Genomic DNA, 22,376 nt, shown 5'->3' with positions numbered 1-22,376 from the left:
GGGTTCATGCTCGAAATATCTCCTGCTCCTGGAATGTTATTTGACCTGCTGTGTTTTTCCAGCACCACACTTTTCGACTCTGATCTCCAGCATCTGCTGTCCTCACTTTCTCCATAACCCAAAAAAGTACATCAACATTCAAACAATGCACCTCCTTTCTGTTTTTTTTTACATAGCAAAAGCTCTAACTTCACATTGGCCATGTGTTTGCCATTTGTGGTCTTCTCTACACTGGGGAAACTGAGCATAAACTTGGGGAACAGTCTGCAGCCAGGGACGCAGAGGCTGACCAGACCTCCCAGTCACCACCCATTTTAATTCCCCTTCCCACTCCATTTCTGACATGACCATCTTTGGCCTCCTCCATTACCACAACGAACTAAACCGCAAATTGGAGGAACAGCACATCTTCCACCTTGGCGGCCTTCAATTTCAAATAACCTCTCGCCACCCCTTGAATCCCTTCCCAGCCCATCCCCGCCACCACCAACCAGATTCCTTCCACCCAGTGACCAACCAGGTTGTACCCTCTACCTGTCCCCACCTATCTCCAATTCACCACCCTGCCCTCAGCACAACATTGTTCTGCGGCTCTCCCTACATCCATCCCCAGTCCTGAACAAGGGTGACACCCAAAACATTGACTTGACATCCTGACACTCCCTGGCTTGCTGCGTTCTTCCAGCCTCCTGCCTATCTGTCTATTTTGCCAATTGAGTCACAGACCTGGCTCAACTTTTCCCAAGTCTGTCCACTCCCTGGATTCACTCCCTTTCCTTTCAGTTGCAGCAAGTCAACAATTGAACATCACAATGAAAAATAAATGGAAAAGAGGATGAGAAATGAGAGTGTCGTACTCTTGGTCAATCAAAAGGTCTCACCTTTTCTGCCGACAATGAGGAACACGCGCAATGTTTTGGTGACACCGATGAACATGTGCAGTGCGTCTTGACAGAGGAGCGCACACGATACTGCTGGTATTATTGACAGATTTTAAGTGTCCAAATGCCAATAGGAGAAAAAAAGGGTAGAGCCACAATTGTTTTCCCCATACAGCACAATATTTAATTGCTTCTCCATCTTGTCTGGCTGCTCAACTTCACCCAGTGTAGGGGTGAAGTTCAGAACTAGAGAGCATAGATGTAGGGTGAGAGCGGAAAGATATAAAAGGTACCTAAGGGGCAACTTTTCCATGCAGAGGGTGGGATGGTGTGTGTATGGAATGAGCTGCCAGAGGAAGTGGTGGAGGGTGGTACAATTACAGCACTTAAAAGGATCTGGGTGGGTAGATGAATGGGAAGGATTTAGAGGCATATGAGCCAAGTGCTGGCAAATGGGAAGAGATTAATTTAGGATATCTGGTCAGCATGGACGGGTTGGACCAAAGGTGTCTGTTTCCATGCTGTACAATTCTGACGAGTCTAAATAATAAAGTATAATTTGAAAAATAACAAACAATATCCATGTTAACAAGGCTTAGCTCATCACATGCTTTACTAACCATTCTCCACAGGTCCTATCCCTTCAATGACTGAGGAACAGATGCTGGTGCATAATCTCCTCCACTTGTATTTACACACTAGTCTAAGGAATTGCACAAGTAACAGTGAGGGGTAAACAGCACAAGGATTAATGAAACAGTGAGGGGTAAACAGCACAAGCGCCAGTAAAAGCAGATGGAAAGTGAGTGTAAAATGTGACTATGACAGGACAGGCCCCACATTCCTTCCCCTCCGTCCCCCCCACAACCTGCCTCACCTTTCACCTCCCGGGCCCAGTACCTTCCAGGTGGCCCCATAGTTGACACAGGGGCCGCCCCACGACCAGTAGAACTCCACCACCCAGGCGGCCGACCAGTTCCCAAACAGGCCCTTAACCCCATCCGCCTCCAGAATGGTCACCGGCTCCTGCCTGCTGTACAGCCGGCCGGTGTGGCCGTGACACAGCAGCTGCACCAGGAAGGCGGCGGTGACCAGTGACGGGGGTCTGCCCCGGGCCGCACGGCGCCATTTTCCTAACGGCCGCCGCTTCCCCGCTCGAGCGACTTCTCCTCCCAACCGCCTTCACCCCCGCGTGACGTCTGCACGGGGGGATGGGCGGGGCCGGGGGAGCCTCACCGTCACCAAGCAACAGCCACCTCGCGCTACAACTGCTCATTCACAAAAACAAACTCTCCTGTCTCCCTCTGCAGCTGCAGGGGGGGACACTGCCACGTTTCGAGGAGCCCTGTCTACATTGGGAAAGCTCACGGCTCCATTTAAACAGATATTCCGACATCTAACAGAACGGCCTCATATCTAAAGGGGGCAATCTGCATTTTAAAGGGACATGGACATTTTAACGGGTATTTCCGCAAATAGACAAGATTACATTTCAAAGGGATGAGGCACATTCAAAGGGATATCTTAATATGTGACGCAGTTATATCTAAATGAATTTCGAAGAGACGTTGCCCTGTTTATAAGTAGAGACAATAGGTGTGAATTCTGAACCGTGTCCCAATATTGAGTCAAACTGACATTTTTCTTTGAAAAGCCCTGCATTTAAATTACATTCTTGAGAAGGTGCAGGTTAGGGAGAATTGGCCGTGCTAAGTTACCCATAGGGATTTACAGTTTTGGGTGGCTTGGCCATGGGAAATACGAAATAAGGGGGTGGGTATGGATGGGATACTGTTCAGAGGGCCAGAGTGAAATAGATGGGCTGAATGGCCTGCTTCCCCATTGTCGGAATTTGATGACCCTCCCCACAAAGGTACATTTTATCTGCATCTATCCTGTCAAGCCCCTTTCTGCATTCCACTGGTTTCAATAGAGGTATACAGCACAGAAACAGACACTTCGGTCCAATTCGTCCATGCCGACCAGGATTGCAAACTAATCTAGTCCCACTTGCCTGCATTTGGCCCATATCCCTCTAAACCTTTCTATTCATGTACCCATCTAAATGCTGTTTCAATGTTGTAATTGTATCTGCATCTACCATATCCTCAGCAAGTTCATTCCACATACAAAGTCACCCACTTTCGAAATGTTGCTCCTCAGGTTCTTTTTAAATCTCTCTCCTCCAAGTAATATGCTCCCAAGTTTTGAGTTCCCCTACGCTAAGCAAGAGTCCTTTACTGTTCACTTTACCTCCACTCCTCATAATTTTATCAATCTCAATGAGGTCACCCCCCAACCTCCTGAACTCCAGTGAATAAAGTCCCAGCCTCTCCTTATGACTCAAACCCTCCAGTCCTTACAACATCCTGGTAAATCTTTACCGAACCCTCTCTGATGGTATTCTTCCTAATACAGGGCCATCAGAACTGTACTCAGTACTCTGAAAGTGGCCTCACCAACATCCTGTACACCCTCAACATGATGTCCCAACCCCTCTTCTCAGTGGTGTGAACAATGAATGCTATGCGGCTGAATGCCTTCTTAACCGCCCTGTCTACCAGTGATGCAACTTCCAAAGAACTATGTACCTGAACACCACCCCCCACGTCTGTCTGTTCTATAACATGTCCAGATAAGGGTCGGGCCCTGGGTCAAGTGCTGCCCCTCCTTGTTTTAGGAAAATGCAGCCCATTGCTTGTATTAATACCTCTCTCACACATGGTCCCCCTCAGACATGCACGTTCTCCCCCCCAATACTCTCTCAGGTTTATACTCCATCACACTCACACTTTACCAAGCATTCTCACACACAAACTCACATGCACGCACACACAATTCTTTGGGGTGAATTTGTATTGGTAGAACTTATTTGCAGATACATTCAATTTTGCGCAAATAGCACACAATTTCCCGGCAGTCAATCCATGTAATATTTTATGAATTCCTCCTTTGGAAATAGAACCAGTCTGATTCAAGATTGGAATACTAACAGACTCAAATCTCACACCTTTAAATGCATTGTCTGAGCTGCGATATTATCTTTTTTATTAAACCTTAAGTCGTCTCAAGAATGTGACTTTAAAGATGTTCTGGCAGTTACACGTTAATGAACCACAACCTGCACCCATTCTAAGAGATGAAAGACAATCTAGGCTTGTTCAACATATCCTATCAGTTGCAGGATACTGATCTTTTGATATACGTTCTGTGTCTTACGATGCTGGTCCACAGCTGCCCGATGAAGGAGCAGCACTCAGAAAGCTAGTGCTTCCAAATAAACCTGTTGGACAATAACCTGGTATTGTGAGTTTTTTTAACTTTATCAACCCAGTCTAATCTCGACACATCCACATAATTTCTAGTGACCACAGCCCACACCTCCTGGTGCTGCCAGTAAACTTTACAATGCTCATGAAGCAACGCAGTACCTGAAAGATTTACAATTTCAGTGAATGATACGAGCTACTCATTCACTGCTCCATCTGATACATGACATTGGAAACTCTGCAGGAGGCTGAAAGAAAGGAGCAGCTTTAAACAAAACCTCTTGGAGCTCAAAGTTTTCAATGAGAGTCTGTTCCTCGTGGTAAATTCAGGTAACTTTTACTGTGACAGCTTCAGATCCCCCCTGCAAAAAGGCATAGACAAAGTAGCAGCTTTTTAAACAGCTCAAGGTCAAAGCCCACACACTTCACACACCCCCCACTGTCTTTACTATTGGGCAGCACCAGGTTGTCCCTTTGTAATTGGATCCTTGGTACAGCCGTCACCCGGAGGAAGTATTGCCTCACTCAGCAATTTCAACCCATTCCCTCACTCCTAGTAAGTTTCTCCCCGCTCCTTTGCCAGTGGGGGGAGGGCAGTGTAGAGTCAACCAGACTGCTGTGGGTCTGGAGTCACGTGTAGGCCAGACCGGGTAAAGGATGCAGCTGGGACGACTGAGTGAATCCTTTCCCACAATGGCGGTTCCCTTCCCTAACAAGGGAGAGGGGGAATCAGATGGGGGCTTTCTCCCCCGAACCACCCCCTCCCTGAAACGGTCTCATCGTTAGATTCTGAACTCCACATTTCTGACCGAATACCAATTCTGCCATCTGTCGTGGGGTGATTCGAACCCAGGAATCCACGGAACCGGGTTGATAGTCCAATCGATAATGGGACTCGGCCGTCACTCCTTCAATTCCCCTGTGATGGCACATGAACTCGCTGGTGCTTCTGCAAGTGGGAGGAGCGGGTGAAGCCTTTCCAGCACCGTGGGCAGGTGAACGGCCTCTCCCCGGTGTGGATCTGCTGGTGCCTCAGCAGGGTGGAGACCTGGGTAAAGGCCTTCCTACACTCGGGGCAGCTGAAGGGCCTCTCCCCCGTGTGCACACGCTGGTGGGTCTGGAGGTTGGAGTAATTGCTGAAGGCCTTCCCGCACTCGGGGCAGCTGAAGGGCCTCTCCCCTGAGTGAACCCGTTGGTGCCTCAGCAGGTCGGAGGAATAGTTGAAGCCCTTCCCACACTCAGAGCAGCTGAATGGCCTCTCCCCCGTGTGGATTCGCCGGTGGGCCAACAGGGCAGAGAAAAACATGAAGGCCTTCCCGCACTCTGGGCAGCTGAAGGGCCTCTCCCCCGTGTGGTCCCGCTGGTGGGCCAGCAGGTGGGAGGAATGTCTGAAGGCCTTCCCGCAGACAGGGCAGGGGAATGGCCTCTCCCCGGTGTGACTGCGCCGATGAGTCTCCAGGGCAGATGGGAAACGGAAGCCTTTCCCACAGTCGCCACACTTCCATCGTTTCTCCACAAGGCGGGATTCCTCAGGTTTCTCCATGGCCGAAGCTTCAGCTGCACACAAACACATGTAGAGCCCCTACCCGCTGTGAATTCCTCTTCCCAGACAGTATAACTTTTTCAGGCTCCACACTCAGTGCTGCAACAGTGGGGTCTCTCATCCAGTCCCACTGATGCTGAAAACATACTCAGATAGGAACCAAAAAGCTTTGATCCCTCTCACAGAAATCACAGTCAAAAATCGTTGCGGTCCTGGTGGATTGAGTGACTGTCAGACATTGATGTTGAAGTGAGGACTGCAAATGCTGGAGAGTCAGCCAAAAAACGTGGCACTGGAAAAGCACGGGGATGTCAGACAGCATCTGGGGAGCAGGAGGGTCAATGTTTCGGGCATAAGCCCTTCATCTGTTGATTGAGAAACTTCCGCCGTCAGATCTTCAAATACGCTGTAAAAATAGATTACAAAAGTCACCACTGTCAGTCCCAGGGTAGAAACTCTAAACAAGCAATTCCACTTTGTGGAAATTTCTTTTCTTTTCTTTTCTTTATTCCACAAAATTGAAAGCACCATCCCACTCTCTCCCTCTGTTCTCACTCCGTTCTAACTCATTCTCCTGAAGGTGCTGATTCAGGATCTTACAGGGACAGAAAAGCAAAAACATCAAGACTGACATCTCTCTACATTTTGGATACCTCCACCTGAAAGTTAATATCTTTCCCAACACTGGGATCCTGCTGAGAGTGAGCCGGTCTGATTTTGGGAAGCAAATAAAATGTGGGTCAATTCAGGATGAAGCTGCCACGCAGCTTCTTTCGGAACAACCAGACACAAAATGGTTACCATCCCTGGGAAGGGGAAGCAAACTGAGACATCAAGGTCTTAACACTGACACCAGAGAGAAACTGAATATACTGACATGGTAAACGTGAGTGGAAAGCCAGAGTCATAGAGATATACAGCACAGAAACAGTCCCTTCAGTCCAACTCGTCTGTACCGACCAGATATCGTAAATCAATCTGGAACCATTTGCTCACACATGGCCCATAGCTGGGGTCATCCCCACCCCCTGTCCTGAGACCTTGATGCCTCCAAGCTGACCCTCAAAGGTTCGGTTTGTCCCTCCATTCTTTCCCAGTTGTCTTTTGCAGGTTTTGAAAACATTCCCAATTATCCGAGTAGAGGATTTGGGAAGTTATGTTGTAGCTGTACAGGACATTGGTTAGAGCTGAAAATAAGTTGCTGGAAAGCGCAGCAGGTCAGGCAGCATCCAAGGAGCAGGAGAGTCGACATTTCGGGCATGAGCCCTTCTTCAGGACATTGGTTTGGCCACATTTGGAATATAGTGTGCGCAATTCTGGTTTCCTTACTATCAGTAAGATGTTGTGAAACTTGAAAGGGTTCAGAAAAGATTTACAAGGATATTGCCAGGGTTGGAGGATTTGAGCTAAAGGGAGACCAGGGCTGTTTTCCCTGGAGCGCTGGAGACTAAGGGGTGACCTTATAGAGGTTAATAAAATCATGAACGGCATGGATAGGGTAAATAGGCAAAATCTTTTCCCTGCGGGAGGGTGGGGGGGGGGGGGTCCAGAACAAGAGGGCATAGGTTTAGGGTGACCAGGGGAAAGAAACAAAAGAGATCTTAGGGTCAACCTTTTCATACAGAGAGTGGTACATGTATGGAATGAGCTGCAGAAGGAAGTGGTGGAGGCTGGTACAATTGCAAGATTTAAAAGGCGTCTGGACAGGTATATGAATGGGAAGAGCTTCGAGGGATATGGGCCAGGTGCTGGCAGATGGGACTGGATTGGGATGGGATATCTGGTCGGCATGGACGAGTTGGACCGAAGGGTCTGTTTCCCGTGCTGTATATCTCTATGACTAGTTGGACTTAAGCGTCTGTTTTTGTGCTGTATGACTCTGGAACTGTTCTGTACTGGTCTTAAAACCATGTTCTTGCCTTCCCCCACAAACATCCACTTCTTTGTTGTTCAAAAATCAGATGAACTCAGCCTTGAATATATTCAATGATCCCATAACTGCAGGAAGACTCCCCACTTCTGAACTCAATTCCTCTTGCTAATATACCACTTGCCTTGCGCATTGCTTGCTGCACCTGTCTGACAACTGGCAGTGACTGGTGTAGAAGGACACTGAGGCCCCTTTGTCCATTCACACATCATTCCTGATGAAGGGCTCGTGCCCAAAAAGTCAACTGTCCTGCTCCTCGGATGCTGCCTAACCTACCGTGCTCTTCCAGGACCACACCTTTTGACCCTGATCTCCAGCATCTGCAGTTCTCACATTTTCCACATCCAATTACACCTCCATTTAAATATCACACTTCCTTTCTATTTCTTTCCACAGCAAAGGCTATAACTTCATATTGTGGAACTGCATTTGCCATGTGTTTGCCAGTTTTGGTCTTCTCTATATCAGGGAGAGCGACCGCAAACTTGGGGAATGGTTCACTGAGCATCATATCTGGGTCGACAGAGCCGACCAGAGTTCCCAATCACCACCCACTTCAATTCCCCTTCCCACCCCCTTTCTGACATTACCATCTTTGGCCTCCTCTATTGCCACAACGAATCAAATTGGAGGGACAACACCTCATCTTAATTGGGAAGGAAGTAAGCAATAAATAATAGATCACTACTGAGTGCTGAGGAACAAAGGGACCTTACTATCCAAGTTCAGAGATCCCCGAAGGTATCAGTACAGGTCAAACGGGGGATGAGGAAGGCATAGATTGGTACTTTGTCACTCAGAGGGTGGTGCGTGTGTGCAATGAGCTGAGAGAGGAAGTGGAGGCTGGCACAAATACAACTTTTAAAGGGCAGCTGGATGGGTATGTGAATAGGTAGGGTTTAGAGGGATATGGGCCAAGTGCTGGTAAACAGGATAGATTAATTTCAGATATCTAGTCAGCATGGATGAGAAGGACTGTTTCTGTGCTTCCACAGAAGCACGGTGTTTCTGGCCATCCACTTCATTTTGAAATGTTTTCACTACCACTTGGAACACCCTGTTAGGGTTCAGAGTGTGCCAGGTCCTGACATCTCCTTCCTCACGTGTCCTGTGTATTTTACATCAATAATACCATTTGTATGTTACTGGGTTAGTACTTTAAACACACAGACACACACAATATAAACCAGAATTTCTATTCGGTACGGAAAGTGATGACTTGTTTCAACTTTGCTAACTGGGTATCAGAAGGGGAGGATCTGCATACAGAAACCTTGGAAGAAATTCCATAACAAGATCTGACAGGGTCACTCAATATCATTGGGGGGTTGAATTTGGAAAGAGAAATCCATTCGACCTGCTTCAAAAGGTACTGGACATCAGTGTGAGCAGAGAAGCACTCAGAAAGGAACCACCAGTGAACTGAGCTTTAACTGGTTACACAGAATGAGTGTATGTGTCCCAGTGAGCTGACTATGGGAAGGAGCTTTAACCAGTTACACAGACTGAGGGGGGAATTGGGGCATTTATTTTACCCTGGAGCATCAGAGCCTGAGGGGTGACCGTAGAGAGGTTTATAAAATCATGAGGGGCATGGATAGGGCAAATAGCCTAGGTCTTTTTCCCCAGGGTGGGGGAGTCGAAAACTAGAGGCATAGGTTTAAGGTGAGAAGGGAAAGATTTAAAAGGGGCCTAAGGGACAACTTTTCATGCAGAGGGTTGTACATGTATGGAATAAGCTGTCAAAGGAAGTGGTGGAGGCTTTTATAATTGCAACGTCTAAGAGGCATTTGGATGGGTATATGAATAGGAAGGGTTTGGAGGGATATGGGCTGGGTGCTGCCAGGGGGGATTAGATTGGGTTGGGATATCTGGTCGGCGGGTTGGACCGAAGGGTCTGTTTCCATGCTGTACATCTCTATGACTAGCACTCACTGCGTGGCTCCTTCATCAGGTGATTGTGCAGAATAAAATCATAAGGCACAGAATGGATGGAAAAACATTACAGTGCACTGAAATAATATATTGAAAAACCCTGGATTGTTAAGTCTTTCATCTTTTAGTATGGGCTGCTCGTATCATTCATTTGTAAATCCCAGAATTTCCTCAAAGACATTTTCTTGAGATAACCCAAAGTTTAATAAGAAAAGGTGACATCTCAGCTCTGACAATGCATTAAAGGTGTGAAACCAGGGTCTGTCTGTATCACAATCTTGAGTCAGATTGGTTCTATTTCCAAAGTGGAATTTACAAAATGTTACCTGGATTGAACAACCTGTATATTGTGCATTTTTGAGAAAAATAGAATGTCTCTGCAAATACAAATTCACCCCCATGGATGCATATGCGTGTATGTGTCTGAACGAGACAGAAAAGTCTACTTCGTGCTATATATCCCTATGTCTACTTGATAACAGATGCTTTATTTCTGTTGGTGTAAATATTGTTGTAAATCATAGCTGGGTATGAATAGTTAGATGTTAGGGAGAGAGAATGCCTCAAGAGGGGCACTATAAGTATCCTGGGAGAGCCGTATTTCCAGTTTACTTCCTCATGAACAAACATTAAGCATGAGCATGAGCATTTATTTATTTCTAATTTTGTTCTTTTCTTTTGTTTGATTCCCAGCTAGGACTATACTCTGTGTCTGGATGGTTGACAGGCTGGGGGATTGTGGCTTGAGTCAAACATAACTGAATGTTTTATTGTTCCAGAAGGTGTGGGGGTGGGGGTCAAGGCCTCAGCAGAAATCTCGCAGAGCAGAGAACAGACCAATATCTTACTCTGTGGGAAACTGAAATCCAAGCTGATCATGGCTGATATATCCATTGTCCCAACTACCCTCAACTCCCTAACCATGAAAACCCATCCAATTGTGTCTTCAATATACTTAATGAAGATGCCTCTACTGCTTCCTTGGGCAGAGAATTCCATAGATTGATTACTCTCCAGGAAAAGCAATTCCTCCTCATCTGTCCTAAATGGCACCATGGCACAGTGAGCAGCACAGCTGCCTCACAGCGCCAGAGACCCGGGTTCAATTCCTGCCTCGGGCAACTGTGTGTGGGTTTCCTCCGGGTGCTCTGGTTTCCTCCCACAGTCCAAAGATGTGCAGGTTAGGTGAATTGGCCATGCTAAATTGCCTGTAGTGTCAGGTGAAGGGGTAAATGTGGGGGGGTGGGTTGCTCTTCAGAGGGTTGGTGAGGTCTTGTTGGGGTGAAGGGCCTAAGTAATCTAATATAATCTAAAATCTACTCCCTTCAACTGGAGGCCTGGTCTCATCCACCAGCAGATTTGACTGGATAGGGTAGGGCTTCATCCCCACAGTGCAATGAATTCCCACTTTCCACCAAACTCCCAGATGTATTCCCTCACTCAGTTGCTGTCTCAAATGAAAGACTTCATTGTAACTTATTTTGCTCCCAGTAAGGGCAAAACATCTTGGGAAGCTGCTCTGAAAGTCCAACCACACTTCTGCATTCACCAAAGACAATTCCAGTATTACAGCACAGAAACAGACCCTCTGGCCCAACTCGTCCGTGCGGACCAGATATCCTAAACTAATCTTGTCTCATTTGCCCACATATGGTCCATATCCCTCTCAACACTTCCTATTCACATACCCATCAAGATGGGTTTTAAATGTTGTACTTGTTCCAGCCTCCACCACTTCCTCTGGCAGTTCCATAAATGCACCACCCTCTGTGTGAAAAGGTTGCCCCTCATGTCCCTTTCCCCACTCACCTAAAAGCAAGCACTTCAGTTCTGGACTCTCGTACCCTGGAGAAAAGACCTGGGGTATTGACTCTTCATGTCCCTTATAAACCTTTATAAGGTTAACCCTCAGCGTCCAATGTAGAGAAAGTGAGACCTGCAGCTGCTGGAATCAGAGTCTAAAAGTTTGGGGTTGGAAAAGCACAGCAGGACAGGCAGTATTTGAGGACCAGGAGAGTTGACATTTCAGGCCCGAGCCCTTCATCAGGAATGATGTGTGGATGTACAAAGAGGCCTCAGCGTCCTTCTACACCAGTCACTGCCAGTTGTCAGACAGGTGCAGCAAGCAATCAGCAAGGCAAGTGGTATAAATCACAAAATGAACTGGGATTAGAAGTGGGGATGTCTTCCTGCAGTTAGGGGGTTATTGAATATATTCAAGGCTGAGTTCCTCCGATTTTTGAACAAAGTATGAATATTTATGTTGTGTGGTTGAGGTGGTTTTTTTGAGTGATCCGTGTGTTGGATGCAGGTACAGTAACCACGTTTAAAGTGGAAGGTAAGAAAATGGCTTTAAGACCACAACAGAACAGTTACGGTCAGACAGCACAGAAACGGACTCTTCAGCCCAACTATTCCACGCTGAGTATGTTCTCAAACTAAACTAGTGCCACTTGCCAGTGTTTGGCCCGTATCCCCCGCACCTTCCCTATTCATGTACTTCTCCAAATGTTGGTTAAACGTTGTATCTGTCCGTGCATCCACCACTTCCTCTGGACATTCATTCCATACATGAACCGCTCTCTGTTTATGAAAACCTTGTCCCGAATCGGTCCACGCCGTGCATTCATTTGCAGCAACCGAAAGGAAAGGGAAGTGAAAGATTGAATCCAAGAATGAAAATAAAAGGAAAAGGAGTTGAGAAGAGAGTGCCGTACTCACAGATGGGTGACGGAGTAAGGAGGTTACAGTCTGGAGCAAACTCAATCTTCATTCAGAGAGAGGAGCAGCAGCTTCCGAAGCTCGTGTTCCAGCTTCTGGATTCAGACAATAGGAAGGCTCTGATTGGCAGGAGGACTAGTATACTTCCGGTCCTCCAGGTCTTCTGATTGGTCCACCAAAAGAAAGTCGTGACGCGTGCTTTGCTAGGAGTATGCGCAGTTTCATCCTCGTAACGGCGAGCATGCGCAGTATGCTCTCTGGTGATGCTGCTGTTACTGACAGAATTGAAGTGTCCAAATGCCAAGAGAAGTAAAAAAAGGGGAGATGCACCGTTTCTCCCCCCTGTGATATTTACCTTTCCTACACGCCCCATGGCTTTATCAATCGAAATAAGGTCACCCATCAACTCGTGGTCGTCGATAGGGCGACCAGAAGTGTACTCAGTACTCTACACGTGGTCTCACCAATATCCTGTACAACCTCAACGTGATGTCCCAACTCCTGCACTGAACGGTGTGAACAATGAAGGAAAGTGTGCTAAACGCCTCCTTCACCACTCTGTCTACCAATGATGCAACTTCCAAAGAACTATGTCCCCAATTTGGAGATGCCGGTGTTGGACTGGGGTGTACGAAGTTAAAATTCACACCACACCAGGTGATACTCCAACAGGCTCATTTGCAAACATAAGCTTTTGGAGCGCTGCTCCTTCATCAGGTAGTTGTGTCTTATGATCCTGTTCTACAAACATCCCATGAAGGAACAGCACTCTGAAAGCTCGTGCTTCCAAATAAACCAGTTGGACGATAACCTGGTGTTGAGAAATGTTTAACTTTATGTACCTGAACCCCTCCCCCACCGTGTCTCTGTTCTCCAACACAACGCAGGGCCCTACCTTAAACTGTACAAGTTCTGCCCTTCCTTGTTTTAGCAAAATGCTAACAACATTTTGCCTTCATCTGTCACGCTCTCTCGGACACTCACACACACCCTAACACTCACACAGTCTCCCAAGCTTATACTCCATCAAACACACGCTTCATTAGCATGCATGCACAAACTCGTATACGCGCACACTCTCGTGCACACACAGTCTCACATAAGTCTATGGGGTGAAATTGCATTTGCAGATATATTCAATTTTGTTCAAAAAGCACACAAACTGCATGTAATATTGTATAAAATTCCCACTTTAGTTAATAGAACCAATCTGATTCAAGATTGGGATACAGACTCGAACCTCACACCTTTTCTGCAGGATCTGAGCTGAGATGTCACCTATTTTTATAAAACCTTAAACCGTCTCGAAGGTGAATTCAAAGTAGTTCTGGGGTTTACATATTAACGAACTGAAACCTGCAACCCATGGTAAAAGATGGAAGACAATCTAGATTTATTCAATATCTTAGCAGTTGCATGACACCATCAGCTTTTGCTATAAATTCTGTGTCTTATGATTCTGCTCCACAGCTACCTGATGAAGGAGCAGCACTCCGAAAGCCAGTGCTTCCAAATAAACCAGAAGGAAGATAACCTGGTGTTGTGTGATTTTTAACTTTATCCACCCCAGTCCAACACCGGCACCTCCAGATCGTTTCCAATGGACACAGCCACCAATTCCCAGTGCTGCCAGGAAATTGTACAATGACAATGGGATGATGCAGTACCTGCACTCCTGAAAAATTCACAATTTCTAACAACACTGGCTACTCATTCACTGCTGCAACTGATACACAACATTGGAAACATAGTACAGGAGGCTGTCAGAAATGAGCACAACAGGTAAGGCAGCAATCTGAGGAGCAAAATCAACATTGCCCGAAAAATGTCGATTTTCCTGCTCCTTGGATGCTGCCTGACCTGCTGTGCATTGCCAGCACCTCTCTAATCTTGACTCTGATCTCCAGCATCTGCAGTTCTCACTTTCACCTGTAAGAAATGAGCAGTTTTAAAACAAAAACCTGTTGCAATTCCAAGTTCTCAATGAGAGTCTGAGCTCGGTGTGAAGTTCAGGTAACCCAACTTTGTTACAGCTTCAGAATCTCCCAGCAGAAAGGCGTAGAAAAAGCAGCAATGTTTTAAAAACAGCTCACAGTCAAAATGCACACACTCTCTCCAACCCCTCACTTTCTTCATTATTGGTCACCACCAAGTTGTCCCTTTGGAATTGGATCCTTGGTACCCAGAGAAAGTATTGCCTCACTCAGCATTTTCAACCTGTATCCTGTATCCAAGTTAGTTGGATGGGGAGTGCAGAGTCGATCATACTGCTGTGGGTCTGGAGTCATGTGTAGGCCAGACCGGGTAAAGGATGCAGCTGGGACTACTGAGTGAATCCTCTCCCACAACGACAGTTTGTTTCCCTAAAAAAAGAACGGGGACTTCTTCCACCCCCACCCCACCGACAATGGTTTCACCGTTAGATTCTAAACTCCAGATTTCTGACCAAATTCTAATTCCACCATCTGTCGCAGTGGGAATCGAACCTGGGAGTCCCCTGAACCAGGCTGATACTCCAGTCGATAACGGCACTCAGCCATCATTCCTTCAATCCCCCTGTGATGGCACATGAACTCGCTGGTGCCTCCGCAGGTGGGAGGAGCGTGTGAAGCCCTTCCCGCACACATGGCAGGTGAAGGGCCTCTCCCCCGGGTGGACCTGCTGGTGCCTCAGCAGTTGGGAGGAAATGCTGAAGGCCTTCCCGCACACGTGGCATGGGAACGGCCTCTCCCCCGTGTGGACCCGCCGGTGGGTTAGCAGGTTGGTGGAATGGCTGAAGGCCTTCCCACACTCGGGGCAGCTGAAGGGCCTCTCCCCGGTGTGGACCTGCCAGTGGGTCAGCAAGTGAGAAGAATACCTGAAGGCCTTCCCACACTCTGTGCAAGGGAACAGCTTCTTCCCAGTGTGGACCTGCTGGTGGCTTAACAGGTTAGAAGAATTGGTGAAAGCCTTCCCGCACTCAGGGCAGGTGAAGGGCCTCTCCCCCGGGTGGACCTGCTGGTGCCTCAGCAGGTGGGAGGAAATGCTGAAGGCCTTCCCGCACACGTGGCATGGGAACGGCCTCTCCCCCGTGTGGACCCGCCGGTGGGTCAGCAGGTTGGTGGAATGGCTGAAGGCCTTCCCACACTCGGGGCAGCTGAAGGGCCTCTCCCCGGTGTGGACCTGCCAGTGGGTCAGCAAGTGAGAAGAATACCTGAAGGCCTTCCCACACTCTGTGCAAGGGAACAGCTTCTTCCCAGTGTGGACCTGCTGGTGGCTTAACAGGTTAGAAGAATTGGTGAAAGCCTTCCCGCACTCAGGGCAGCTGAAGGGCCTCTCCCCCGGGTGGACCTGCTGGTGCCTCAGCAAGACGGAGGAATTGCTGAAGGCCTTCCCACATTCAGGGCAGCTGACGGGCCTCTCCCCCGTGTGGACATGCTGGTGGGTCAGCAAGTGGGAGGAATTCCTGAAGGCCTTCCCACAGACAGGGCAGGGGAATGGCCTCTCCCCAGTGTGGCTGTGCCGATGAGTCTCCAGGGCAGACGGGAAACGGAAGGTTTTTTTGCAGTCGCCACACTTCCACAGTTTCTCCACGGGGCAGGATTCCTCTGGTTTCTCCATGGCCGGAGCTTCAGCCACACACAAACGCAGGTAGAGACTCTCTCCACTGTGAATTCCTCTTTCCAGGCCAAAAAACTGCTTCAGGCTCCACACTCAGTGCACTGCAATGGTAGGGTCTCTCACCCAGTCCCACTGATGCTGAAAACGTACTGAAACAGGAACCAAAAAGCTTTGCTCCTTCTCACAGAATCATAGTTGCGGTCCTGATGGACTGAGTGACTTTCAAAGTGAGGACTGCAGACGCTGGAGAGTCAGATTTGAAATGTGCAGTGCTGGAAAAGCACAGCAGGTCAGGCAGCACCCGAGGAGCAGGAGAGTCAACATTTTGGGCAAACGGCCTTCATCTGTTGTTTTTGAAACTTCCGTCTTCAGATCTTCAAATACTCTGTAAAAAGGGATTACAAAAGGTCATCACTGTCAGTGCAGGGTAGAAATTCTGAATAAGGAATTCTACTTTCTGTGGAATATTCTTTTCTTTTGTTATTCCACAAAATGGAAAGCACCATCCCACCTCTCTCCCCCTCTGTCCTCACTCCACTTTAACTGAAGGTTGCTGATTCAGGATCTTAAAGGGACAGAAATGCAACAACATCAAGACTAACATCTCTCTGCATTTTGGATAACTCCACAACACTAGGATACAGTTGACAGTGAGCAGGTCTGATTCTGGGAAGCAAATATAAGTGTGTCAATTCATGGGGTAACCTGCAATGCAGCTATTTGTGGAACAAAATGGTTAACGACCCCCAGGAAGGTGGGAGCAAATTGAGACATCAAGGCACACTTCAGTGAAACTCTTCTGCTCCCAGTCAGGGCAAAACATCTTTGAAAGCTGCTCTGAAAGTCCAGTCTTCACAACCACACTTCTGCTTTTACCAAAGCCAACTAGAGTCATACAGCACGGAAACAAACCCTTTGGCCCAACTTGTCCAAGCTGACCAGATATCCTAAATTAATCTAGTCACATTTGCCATCACTTGGCCCCTCTATGGGCCGGGTGGTGGCAGCTGGGACTAAATTGGGTTGGCTATCTGTTCGGCAAGAATGAGTTGGACCAAAGGGCTTGTTTCCGTGCTGTATATCTCTATGACTCCAGTCGCATTTGCCATCACTTGGCCCCGATCCACTAAACCCTTCGTATTCATGCACCCATCCACATGCCTTTTAACTGTTGGAATTGTACCAGACCCCACCACCTCCTCTGGCAGCTCATTCCATAACTGCACCACCCTCTCCATCAAAAATGTTGCCCCCGAGATCTCTTTTACATCTCCCTCCCCACCCCCCGCCTCACCTGAAACCTATTACCCTCTCGTTCTGGACTCCCCCATCCGAAGGAAAAGACCTTGAGTATTGACCCTATCCATGCCCCTCAGGATTCTATAAAAAGTCTGGAATGTCACCCTTCAGACTCTGTGGAAAACAGTCCCACGCCATCCTTCCGTCCCTCCTCGCCCAGGTAATTAAGTTTGCAGAATCTGCTCCCTCCCTGGATTCACTCCAGCTGCTACAAGTGAACAGATTCCCCCCTCTTCCCTCTCTCTCCTTCCCAGGATGAACAGTTGTCCAGAGGGAGGGAGTTTCACTCTGAAACTGACAGGGCCACTTCCGCGCATTGTGACACCATCAATTGTTCGGGGGTGGGGGAGGGGTAGGGGAGGCGGGGCAAGAGAAAGGGGCGGGACGAGATGCGGGGCTCGGCCGTCAGCAGGACTCCGCACTGCGCCTGCGCTGCCCTGCACAGTTTGCAGGAATTCCTTCCCTTCAGAGAATCCCCAGTGCAGAAGCAGGCCACTCGGCCCAACGAGTCCACACCCACCCTCCAAAGGATAACTCACCCTCAACCATTGCTCAATATTAATCCTCCTGACTAATACACCTAACCTGCACATCCCTGGGCACTATGGATAATTTAGCATAACAAATCCCCCCTAAAATGGATAAAGTTAAAAATCACACAACACCAGGTTGGAGACCAACAGGTTTATTTGGAAGCACTAGCTTTTGGAGTGCTGCTCCTTCATTAGGAGAATAAGGTCATAAGACACAGAATTTATGGAAAAACATGACAGTGTCCTGCCACTGAAATGACATGTTGAGCAACCCATTTTCGAATGGGTTGCAGGCATCATTAACATGCAAATCCCAGAACTACCTGTAAGACACCTTCTCAACAAAACTTAAAGTTTTATAACAAAAAGTGATATTTCAGCCCAACTTTGCAATTATAATTCTGCAAACATACACAAACAAGTCCACGGGAGTGAATGTGTGTATGTGTGTGTGTGTGTGAGACAGAGAGTGTGTGGTGTGTGCATGCATGAAAGAGAGAAAATGTCTATTTCCATTCTGTATGTCTCTATCTATTTGAGAACAGATGCCTTACTTCTGTTGGTGTAAGTATTGTTGTAAATCATAGCTGGGTACTAATAGTTAGATATAAGGGGGCAGAGAATTATTCAAATAGGGCAGTATAAGAATCCTGGGAGAGCCCTATTTCTGGTTTACTTCCTAATGAACAAACATTAAACACAAGCACCTACCTATTTATTTCAAATGTGGTTTCATTTTTCTTGTGTGATTCCCTGCTGTGACTACACTGCCTGGATGGTTGACAGGCTGGGAGATTGTGGGTTGGGGCTTGATTGGCTGAATGCTTTATTGTTCCAGAAGGTTAGAAGGGAACAGGGAGATCAACAGTGGACAGAGAAATCAGGACCTGAAATCCGAGGTGACACCAGACTACCCTGTGATCAGTGCTTTCAATAGCAGTGCCAACCCTCCACCTTTACCTAGCTTCCCATTTGAGGACACCCTCAGTATTCAGGATCCAATCCTTGTCATTCTGAAGCCATGTCTCTGTAGGGAGTGTCAGATCACAATCATTCACTTCAATGTGTATAGTTAATTCCTTCACTTTTGTCACAATGCAGCACACATTCAGACACACCATTTTTAATTTTAATTTTTGTGATGTTTAGAATCCAGTTTTGATTGCTGGTACATTTACTCCCCTTGTCCCTTTCTATCGTTCTCTGATGTTCATTTCCCACATCACTGCATTACTCACCGGCCTTGATTTGGATTGACCATAATGTCCATGGAAGTTAGGTGGGTTAGCCATGGGAAATGCAGGGTTATAGTTTCGGAGTAATAGAAGCAGGAATAGGCCATTTTGCCCGTCCAGCCTGCTTCACCATTCATTATGATCATGGCTGATCTATCCATTGTCTCAGCTCCTCCTCCCTGCATTGTCCCAACAACCCTTAGTTCCCCTACCATTGCAAAATGTGTGTCTTGAATATACTTTACAAAGCTGCCTCTACTGCTTCCTTGGGCAGAGAATTCCAAAGATTCACTACTCTCCAGGAAAAGCAGTTCCTCCTCATCTCTGTCCTAAATTTACTCCTCCTAATCTTGAGCCTGGTTTCATTCACCCGCAGAAAGGACTGGATAGGGTAAAGCTTCATCCCCACAGAGCAATGAATTCCCACTTTCCACCAAAACCTCAGATGTACTCACTCACTCAGTTGCTGTCTCACAAATGCAACTTTTCATTGTAACTTCTGCTCCCATTAAGGACAAAACATCTTTGAAAGCTGCTCTGAAACTCCAGCCTTCACAATCACACTTCTGCTTTCACTGAAGAAGAGTAGAGTCATACAGACCCTTTGGTCCAAGTTGTTCAGCCAAACAGATATCCTAAATTAATCTACTTCCAATTTGCCTGCATGTGGCCCATATCCCTCGAAATCCTTCCTTTTCATGTACCCATCCAAATGCTTTTTAAAATTCCCTCTCACCTCAAACATATGCCTTCTAGTTTTGGACTCTGGGGAAAAGACCTCGGATATTCACCCTATCCGTGCCCCTTACGAACGTCTATAAGGTCACCCCTCAGCCTCCAATGCACTCAGGAAAATATCCCCAGCCATTTCAGCCTCTCCCTATAGCTTGAACCCTCCAACTCTGACAGCAGCCTTGTAAATCTTTTCCAACCCCTTTCAAAAGTTTCACAACATTTTCCTATAACAGGGAGACCAGAAATGAATGCAGTCTTCCAAACGTGGACTTACCAATGTCCTACACAGCCACAACATGACCTCCCAATTCATGTATTCTCTGCTCTGACCAATAAAGGAAAGCATACCAAATGCCTTCTTCACTATCCTGTCTACCGGTGACTCCACTTTCAAGGAACTATGAACCTGCACTCCAAGGTCTCTTTGTTCTGCAACATCCCCCTTAACTGTGTCAGTCCTGCCTGGATTGCTTGACCAAAATGCAAACCACACACTTCTCTAAACTAAACTGCCATTCCTTGGCCCATCAGCCCACCTGATCAATTCTCATTCGTACTGAGCTTTCTTTCCTCTCTTATTCCCTTGAAGTTGAAAATCTCCATCCCACACACTCTCCCTCCATTCTCAGTTTGCTGAACCTAATCCCTGCTGTAACTCATCCTGAAGGGTCTGCTTCATGCTGGTTAACAGGCCCACACTCGGTGGGGGACCGAATTGAAACAAGGAATACTGAACAGCCCGGACAGAGTGGAAGTTGGAAAGGTGTTTCCATTGGTTGGAGGGACTAGAACCAGTGGGCACAGCCTCAGAGTAAAGGGAAGACCTTTCAGAATGGAGGTAAGGAGAAACTTCTTCAGCCAGAGAGTGGTGAATATATGGAATACACTGCCACAGAAGGCTGTGCAGGCCAGGTCACTGAGGATATTTAAGATTGAGATGGATACGTTCTTGAGTTTCATGGTGATGGAGGGTTATGGAGATGAAGTGGGAGAATGTGGCTGAGGAACCTATCAGCCATGATTGAATGGCAGAGCAAACCTCGAATGGTCCAATTTCTGCTCTGATGCCTTATGTTCTCTTGCTGTCCTGGACACACACACAGAGCACATCAGAAGCAGGAGTAGGCTGTTTGGTCTTTCAAGCCTGCACCAATATTCATCAGATTGTTGGCAGATTCACAACCATCGAGATGAATAGGTTGGGACTTGTTCACTGGATCACAGGAGGTTGAGAGGTGACCTGACAGAGGTTTATAAAATCACAAGGAGCATAGATGAGGTGACCGCTGGGTATCCTGGGTATACATCTCCTTTCTGCTTTTTTTCACAGCAATGGCTATAACTTCACATTGAGATACTGCATTTTCCACGTTTTCGAAAGTCTGGTCTTCTCTACATCGGGAAGACCGAGTGTAAACTTGGGGAACAGCTGGCACGCGATGAACATCCCCCAGAGTTTTGCTGACACCAGTGGGCATGCGTACTGTGTTACTGACATCGGATAACATGCGCAGTATGCTCACTGGGCATGCAGGTGTTTGTGTCAGATTTTAAGAGTCCAAGTGCCAAAAGGTAAAAAAGGAGTAGAGCTGCAATTTGTTTTTTCCCTGTGGTTCGACACTTCATTACTTTTGCATTCTGTCTGGCTGCTCAACTTTTGTATGTCTTTTCCCCACGTTGGGGAGGCGAGTCCAGTACTGGAGGGCACGGGTTTAGGGTGAGAGGGGGAAGGTTTCTGAGGGGTAACCTTTTTGCACAGACGATGGTGCGTGTCAGCCAGAGGAAGTGGTGGTGGCTAGTACAATGATAATATTTAGAATGCATCTGGATGGGGATATGAATAGGACAGATTCAGAGGGATAAGGGGTCAAATACTGGCAAATGGGTCACTGGATTAATTCAGGATATCTGGTCGGCATAGACCGAAGGGTATGTTTCTGTGCTCTGTGACGCTATTTCTAGATAGTTGGAACAACTTCACTCAGCCATTCAACCCTTACAATCAAGATCAGAGTGGTGCTGGAAATACACAGCAGGTCAGGCAGCATCCAAGGGAGCAGGAAAATCGACATTTCAGACAAAAGCCTTGAATGCTGCCTGACCTGCTGTGCTTTTCCAGCACCACTCTAACCTCCAGCATCTGCAGTCCTCAGTCTCGCCCATTCACCCCTCCCAGCCTCTCCTGAGCTGTGGCCTGACTGCGCTTATTTCAGTGAAAGTTTCAGAAAGATTTCAGCAGCTCTTTGAAAAACTTGAATGTGCATTCTGACTTTAATGATGTTTCTGAAGATATCATTTTAGGTATTCTCAATTTTGAAGATCAGCCATTTCTCACCCCTCCCGGCTCCCAGGTAGAGTCATCACCAGTGTGTGTGTGTGTGTGTGTGTGTGTCCTTTGAAGTGGTTGATCCAGCGGTCAAAGCTGGTTCGAGGCATGAGAAAGGACGGGTGTGGTGGGGGCTGGGGAGAAAAGAGACAGAATGGATGGGGTCAGAGGGGGAGAAAATGTACGGGGTAGAGAGAAACTGTGGGGGAGGGGAACAGAGAGAGAGAGAAAATAAGTGGGGTTGATAGAGAGATTGGGCAGGGGACAGAGAGTGGGCGTGGCGGAGAAGTGGGAGATGGCACAGGGCAGGGTGGCACTAGGCACACGGATACACAGGATACACTGAGCCATCAGTTGGCCAAATTGACA

At 47.4% G+C, this 22,376-nt stretch overlaps 1 pseudogene; it reads left to right on the top strand.

Annotated features, from left to right (window-relative positions):
* The window catches only part of LOC132813717 (zinc finger protein 271-like), a 64,830-nt pseudogene that overhangs the window by 29,843 nt on the left and 12,611 nt on the right, over nucleotides 1–22,376 (top strand).

The sequence above is a fragment of the Hemiscyllium ocellatum genome, unplaced genomic scaffold, assembly GCF_020745735.1.
Source record: "Hemiscyllium ocellatum isolate sHemOce1 unplaced genomic scaffold, sHemOce1.pat.X.cur. scaffold_448_pat_ctg1, whole genome shotgun sequence".
NCBI lineage: Eukaryota > Metazoa > Chordata > Chondrichthyes > Orectolobiformes > Hemiscylliidae > Hemiscyllium > Hemiscyllium ocellatum.
Note: the sequence above shows the minus strand (reverse complement) of the source record. Positions and strands in the feature narration are given on the sequence as shown.